We start from the raw sequence: 8348 nt of genomic DNA on the forward strand, positions 1-8348 counted from the left end.
TTGTATTTATGCATGAGTGTATGTACGGATGCATGGATTTTTATATGGATGCAAGGAATTATGGATGGATGGATGCATGAATGTATATATGTATGTATTAATGCATGGATTGATGCATGAAATATTTTTTGTAGTTTTTGTTATGTATCAATATATATAGATGGATGTATGTATGTATCCATGAATGCATAGATGGATGCAAAGAAGTATGGATGAATGTAGATAATTGTTAATTTTTTATAGATAATTAATTGTTGATGCATCTAATAGTTCTTGTTGTTCGTATGGATGCTATATGGAGGAATAAAATCGACTTTTGACGATGGCGGTTGATCTGGGCGACTTCTTCTTGTGATATACATTTGTCACGCACGATGGACTCGCCCAGCTTGACCATCATCGAAAGTGGAAATGCGTGAGATAGTGTCCACCATATATACCACCAGCAGAGAGAGTTCCACCATATACACATGAGAGAGATGAGAGTTGTTATTGGAGGAAGAAAATCGTCTTTTGCCAATGGCGGCCGACCTGGGCAAGTTCGTCCTATGATATACATTTTTCACGCACGATGGACTCGCCCAGCTCGACCATCACCAAAAGTCGAAATATCCATGAGATAGTGTCCACCATATATACCACCAATAGAGAGAGTTCCACCATATACACGTGAGAGAGATGGGAGTTTTTATTGGAGGAAGAAAAATCGTCTTTTGCCGATGGCGGTCGACTTGGGTGAGTTCGTCCTGTGATATACATTTTTCACGCACGATGGATTCGCCCAGCTCGATCATCACGGAAAGTCAAAATTTCCATGAGATAGTGTCCATCATGATTAATTTGTTTAGGAGTAATCTTTGATGTTTGATTCTTATGCTATTTTTCATTGTGTAATGAAAGGTGTTAGCACCGATCGCTTTCGTGGCTATGGTTTCCTCCTCCGGCGCATCTTCCACTTGGGTCGACTCCGCGGTCAAGGAGAAGCTCGCCGAGGACCGCTTGGCGGCGCTCATTAAGAAGCACCCGCAGCTGGTCCTAATAAAGTATTTTGAGGATCTGGCCAAGAAGAATCCCCCAGCCAAGGAGAAGAAGGCCCCACCACGTAAGGAGTGTGACGACTCGATGCCATTGAGTCCACCGACGTACATTCCCTACGACGCTTGGGATGCCCCGACGTGCTCTGACTCCACGATCACCGGTTTCATGGACTACACCTCTGAGTAGTCCACCTAGATAGTTTGTCGTTGATTTAGTGATGTAGTCATGTAGTGCTGATATGGACTTCTCAGATTGTCACTTGTGATGCTTTTGATTGTAGTATGAGTGATGAACACTTACGTGGATTATGTATGATGTGCTATTTTTAACCTTGCATTATTTCTCTGCCTTTTTTGCTCTATCTTTGTAGATGAAGTGGTATGCGGTGTACAGAGGTAGATGTCCAGGAGTCTACGATTCATGGTCTGAATGCAATGAACAAATGATTTACTATGAAGGCAGCTCCCACGACTCGTTCAATAGCAGAGAGAAGGCAGAGTATCATTACAATCAGTATGTGCTTAAGTAGAAGAGAAAATCTGAATTAGTTGGTTCAGTGGATGGGTTGACTGGATGTGCTAGCCAGAAACGGCTTATCGGGTTTAGTGGATGAAATAACTTGATAATTCTTCTTCGGTTTGTGATAATTTTGGTGTTGCATTTATCTTGTGGTTGCATGTAGAAATGCATTGACCACTTTATTGTTTAGTAAGTAGGCATTTGTACTAAAGAGATACTAGCTTGTGATCTCAAAAGAAGTTCGTGTGAACTATTTTATATAATGGTTATGCCAGTTTGTTGTTAGACATTGAGACTTGAAATGCTTGTTTCTGTATTGTATATAAATTTTTGCGACAAGGATCAGAGGAAAAGCAGTAAAAAGTTGTCTGGGAACGAATCTTTGCTGAGAGCAGCTCTCGGCAAAGTGGCACGCTGGCAGTTGGCGGCTTTGCCGAGAGCCACTCTCGGCAAAGTGCCATGCGCCAGCTGTTGGTTGTGGCATCTTTGCCGAGAGCCACTCTCGACAAACAGCTGACGGAACCAGCCGACGTGAAAGTCACTTTATTTTGCCGAGTTGTACTATTTAGCTCTTGGCAAAGTCTTTGCCCAGTGCCCGTACCTTGGCTCGCGGCAAATTCCTGTTTGCTGGAGAGGTGTATACCGGATGGCTTTTGCCGAGTGTAGCACTCCGCAAAGGCTATCCCGACAGTTATAGGCCCTTTGCCGAGTGTCTGTGGCACTCGGCCTATAACTAGATTCCAGTAGTGATGGTCCTGGTCAATGTTAGGGGCAATAGTAGTAAAGCAAACACAAAAAGGGCAATTTATAAGTTGCTGTCCATGATGTCTGAACAAATGCAACAAATTTGTATGTGCAGTATGCAAAATCATATGATTGCTGAAAATGGACCGTTGTATATACCTGTACATGGTTGGGGGAGGCACGGTCAGTGTTCGTGTTCTGGCGCAGGTCGCCGGGGCCTGGAGAGAGGAGAGATCGTCGCGTCGAGCTCATGGGGAGAGGCGGCCGATGACCTTGACACCGGGAAGGGAGGTCAGGGATGGGCGGTGGCCTCCTGTACCACCTCAGCTCCATCTCAGCCACGTTCGGCACTGGACAGGGAGGTGGCGGTGAAGTTGGAGTTGGGGCACCTGCTATAACCAAGCTCCAGCATCATCAGACTCTTCGCCATTGTTTTTTTGTGGGAGACTCTTCACCATTCTTGGGCGGCGGCGACAGAGGACAGGCGGGAGAGGTGGCGAAACAGGAGGGCGGGGAGGCGGGAGAGGCGGCAAAACAGGGGCAGGGGGAGGCGGCAGAGGCGGCAGAACAGGGGGAGGTAGCAGAGGATGGGGGCGTGGAGCCACTACACCACAACACTCGATTGGGGGCAGTTAACTGCCGGGAGAAAAACATATCTAAGGGCAAAGAATCTGTCGGGACATCAGTTATTGCCGCTAGAAACACATTAGGGTAGGCCAACTGCCGGGAGAACTTAAGCAACACCGGCGCAGAAATCGCCGGTACACTTTACGGCCCAAAACTGCCAGGAGAACTAAATCTCGGCCCATGATCCGCCGGAGACTGTCTTCGGCGCGAGACTGAATATCGGCCCTAAGCGCGCGCGGCAAGGAAAAAAAGCGCGCGACTTGTGAAAATTTTGGCACACGAAAGAAACATTACGCGCCGGCCCTACCTCTACCAGACCGCAATAGCTGCCCCCAAATCATGCCCAATCCCCACCCGTGCCCTCCGCCAGATCCGCTAGATCCGCCGCCCCCGCCCCCGTCGACCCCAGAGCTTCCCACCACCGGCAAGCGGCCACCTTGCACTCGATCAGACCACTCCCGGCGTACCTCCCCACCACCGCAGCTCCTCTGCCGCCCACAAATCCACGGGACTGCAACCAGCCGCCGCCGCCGCCAGCCATCCCACCGCCGACGGCCACCCTCCAACCAAATCACTGCCGTCATCACCCCCATCACGGCAGCCCCTCCGCCCCTCCGCCTCCCCAACAACCACCCCACCGCCGCTGACCACTGCCGCGTCGCCCCACTCCAAAGCACCACGGCCAAGCACCTAATTGACGGGGAGCAGCACCGTCGTCGCCGAGCTACTCCACTGGCGGCAATCATCCTCCATGGAACAACTTCCTCGCCACCAACCTACTCGTGCACTTCCTCGCCGAGCAGGCTGTTGGGGAACGTAGTAATTTCAAAAAATTTCCTACGCACACGCAAGATCATGGTGATGCATAGCAACGAGAGGGGAGAGTGTTGTCTACGTACCCTCGTAGACCGATAGCGGAAGCGTTATGACAACGCGATTGATGTAGTCGTACGTCGTCACGATCCGACCGATCCAAGCACCGAAACTACGGCACCTCCGAGTTCTAGCACACGTTCAGCTCGATGACGATCCCCGGACTCCGATCCAGCAAAGTGTCGGGGAAGAGTTCCGTCAGCACGACGGCGTGGTGACGATCTTGATGTTCTACCGTCGCAGGGCTTCGCCTAAGCGCCACTACAATATTATCGAGGATTATGGTGGAAGGGGGCACCGCACACGGCTAAGAGAACGATCACGAAGATCAACTTGTGTGTCTATGGGGTGCCCCCTGCCCCCGTATATAAAGGAGTGGAGGAGGGGAGGGCCGGCCCTCTCTATGGCGCGCCCTAGGGGAGTCCTACTCCCACCGGGAGTAGGATTCCCCCTTTCCTAGTCCAACTAGGAGTCCTTCCAAGTATTAGGAGTAGGAGACAAGGAAGGGGAAGAGGAAAGAGAAGGAAGGAGGGGGCGCAGCCCCTCCCCCTAGTCCAATTCGGACTAGGCCTTGGGGGGGCGCGCGCCTGCCTCTCCCTCTCCCCTAATGCCCAATAAGGCCCATATACTTCTTCTCCCGTATTCCCGTAACTCCCCGGTACTCCGAAAAATACCCGAACCACTCGGAACCTTTCCGATGTCCGAATATAGTCGTCCAATATATCGACCATTTCGAGACTCCTCGTCATGTCCCCGATCTCATCCGGGACTCCGAACTCCTTCGGTACATAAAAAACCATAAACTCATAATATAACTGTCATCGAAACCTTAAGCGTGCGGACCCTACGGGTTCGAGAACAATGTAGACATGACCGAGACACGTCTCCTGTCAATAACCAATAGCGGGACCTGGATGCCCATATTGGCTCCTACATTTCTACGAAGATCTTTATCGGTCAGACCGCATAACTACATACGTTGTTCCCTTTGTCATCGGTATGTTACTTGCCCGAGATTCCATCGTCGGTACCCAATACCTAGTTCAATCTCGTTACCGGCAAGTCTCTTAACTCGTTCCGTAATACATCATCTCGCAACTAACTCATTAGTTGCAATGCTTGCAAGGCTTAAGTGATGTGCATTACCGAGAGGGCCCAGAGATACCTCTCCGACGATCGGAGTGACAAATCCTAATCTCGAAATACGTCAACCCAACATGTACCTGTAACGCCCTCGATGCGGCTATAGCTCCCACGTGTCGAGGCACGACTTAGAGACATAACCGCATTGAAAGCAATGTCGCAAGTTAGGCAATCATCACAACATCCCATGTAATATAGAATAAAAGGGGAGATACATAGTTGGCTTACACTCGCCACGTCACATCAAAGTACATAAATAACATACATCATCCAAACACTCATGGCCCGACTACGACGCCAAGATAGAAGAAAACCCAACATGCGACACGATCCCGATCAAACCCCAACTGGGCACCACTACTGATCATCAGGAAAAGAGACATAGTAACGCTGAGAATCCTCGTCGTACTCCCACTTGAGCTCGTAATCGTCGCCTGGAGCAGAAACACCTGGACCTGCATCTGGAGTTGTAGTATCTGTGAGCCACAGGGACTCAGCAATCTCGCACCCTCGCGATCAAGACTATTTAAGCTTATAGGAAGGGTAAGGCAAATATATGTGGAGCTGCAGCAAGCGACTAGCATATATGGTGGCTAAATTATACGCAATAGAGAGCGAGAAGAGGAGGCAAAGCGCGAGCGAGAATCTAGAGGAACAACCTGCGCAAGAATTACTCCAACACCGTGTCCACTTCCTGGACTCCGCCGAGAAGGGGCCAACACCGTATCTACAACCGGACATTAACAAATTCCCATCTGCCCATAACCGCGGGCACGGCTTTCGAAAGTTCAATCCCTGCAGGGGAGTCCCAACTTAGCCCATGACAAGCTCTCACGGTCAACGAAGGAATATACCTCCACCCGAGACATTCCAATCAGACTCGGTATCCCGGTACAACAAGACACTTCGACAGGTTAAAACAAGACCAGCAACACCGCCCGAATGTGCTGACAAATCTCGATAGGAGCTGCACATATCTCTTTCTCAGGGCACACTCAGATTGTCTAAACTTCCGGTAGGCCAGCCCAGAGTTGCCCCTTGTAGCCACCGGCGGCTGACAGTTTGGACCAACACTTAGAGGAGCACTGGCCCGGGGGGGGGGGTTAAATAATGATGACCCTTGAGTCTACAGAACCTAACGGAAGAAAAAGGCTAGGTGGCAAATGGTAAAACCAAGGTTGGGCATTGTTGGAAAAGCTTTAATCAAGGCGAACTATCAAGGGGTTCCCATTATAACCCAACCGCGTGAGGAACGCAAAATCCGGGAACATAACACCGATATGACGGAAACTAGGGCGGCAAGAGTGGAACAAAACACTAGGCGAGAGGCCGAGGCTTCCACCCTTTACCAAGTATATAGATGCATTAAGATAACGTAGCAATATAATGATATCCCAACAAGTAATAACTGTTCCAACGAGGAACGGCCTCCAATCTTCACCTGCAACTAGCAACGCTATAAGAGGGGCTGAGCAAAGCGGTAACATAGCCAATCAACGGATTTCTAGGACATGGTGGGTTAGAGGTTCGACATGGCAATTGGGAGGTTGACAAGCAAAAGGTAGGCATCGTAGCATTGGCCTAGCAAAGAGCGAGCAAACTAGCATAGCAAAGATATTAGTGATTTCGAGGGTATGATCATCTTGCCTGCAAAGCTGTCAGAGTTGACTGGATCCTCAAAAGCAAACTCAACAGGCTCCTCGTTAGCGAACTCGTCTCTCGGCTCTACCCAAACAAGACAAACAAGCAACAAGGATACAATCAACCACGTGCAAGCTCAAACAATAAGATGCAATGACGGTATGCTATGCGGGATGCGATGCGGGATGCGATGCGGGATGCAAAATGCAAGATATCACACAAAATGCATGAAACTGGCCTCAACTTGGAAAACCAAGTGTGCCACTAGAAAATGGGATGAAATCGCTTGAAAATGATATAAAGAACGCCGAAATCGGAGTTACGGTTTGGAAATGGCAAGCGTTTCAAAATTGGCGCCGGTCTGCGATTTACAGCAAGTAGGCCTCTAAATGCAATGAAATGAACATCCTCCAACACCCAAACCTGACAACAAAATAAATGGCAGGGAAGCATTCAAGATGCTTAACAAAAGACTAGCACTGAGCCACGGCCAATTCATCCATTATGAGGTTCAAACAAGCATGGCAAAAACGCAAATGCAAAATAGATTTCGGACTTGGTGAAATTAACACTTGTCTAAAATTTCAGATCGTGAAGCCCTCTTCGGAGCAACAAAACAACATGATACATGACCTGATTAAGATAAATAAGAGCATGGCATGGAGCTACTCAACAAGCTTAACAAAAGTCCCTAAGTGACCTGGGGCCAAAAGGGATCACAAAATATACTAGCGAACACACGAACATAGCTAAAACATAATCAGTTTTCAGACTTAGTGAAAACTGAGACATGCTGAAATATAACTCACGACGACATGTAAACGAGCTCGATGCACTCACTACGGTGCAAGTCATGGCATGGAAAGCATATATCCATTAAGAAGGCACAAAATGCTAGCTAGACATGGCAAGAATAACGGCATAGCATGCACGGATCAACTACAATAGCATCGGCAAAATCGCAAACAAGTTAACGATCTGCCCAGATTCACAATGAAGCAAAAGTAGAGCTCGATTGACTCAAGTTAGGGTGCTCCAAAGTTGCAAACAAAGACATGGATGGATAGAGCATAACAAGATTAACAAAACTCCTTTACTGATCATCCTCAAAAGAGGCACAGATCACTAGGAAATAGCATGAACATATGGCATCATGAACTAAACAATCCCAGACTTAGTGAAAACTACTAAGTCCCTGAAAACAGATTTACCGGGTGCCTCACTTTGCAAGCTTGCACAAGTCACCACACACATCCTAAAAATGCATGGGTTGCACCTCTGGAAAGACAACAAGATGCTTAACAAAACATATGAAGGACTCACAGGCATACCATGCACACAACAATCATGGCAAAAATGACAAAAGTCTAAGATGAACTAGCAGATCTGACAATTAACTCACGAAGCCTCGTTCTAACAGCATTTCGGGCATCAAGATGAACTCAAATGAAAATGATGCAATGGAATGAAATGATGTACTCGTCGAGACGAACATTTTGATATACTATATGTCCAAATCGGAGCTACGAATGCGGATATATGGCAGGTCAAAGTATGCACAAAAAATGAGGGTTAAAGAGATAAAAGTCAACCCGAGATCCGGATTTGGATCTGAGGGGGGTACTGTAGCAGCACGGTTCCCGAGGATCACCGGCCGGACTTGACGACCTCGCCGGGGAACTTGCCGCGGAGGAGGGGCCGGTCGGTGAGGGAGGTCGGCGCCGGAGAGGTGGAGGTGGCCGCGGGCGCGGACGACGAGGAGC

The sequence above is a fragment of the Triticum dicoccoides genome, chromosome 3A (assembly GCF_002162155.2).
Source record: "Triticum dicoccoides isolate Atlit2015 ecotype Zavitan chromosome 3A, WEW_v2.0, whole genome shotgun sequence".
NCBI classification, from domain to species: Eukaryota; Viridiplantae; Streptophyta; class Magnoliopsida; order Poales; family Poaceae; genus Triticum; species Triticum dicoccoides.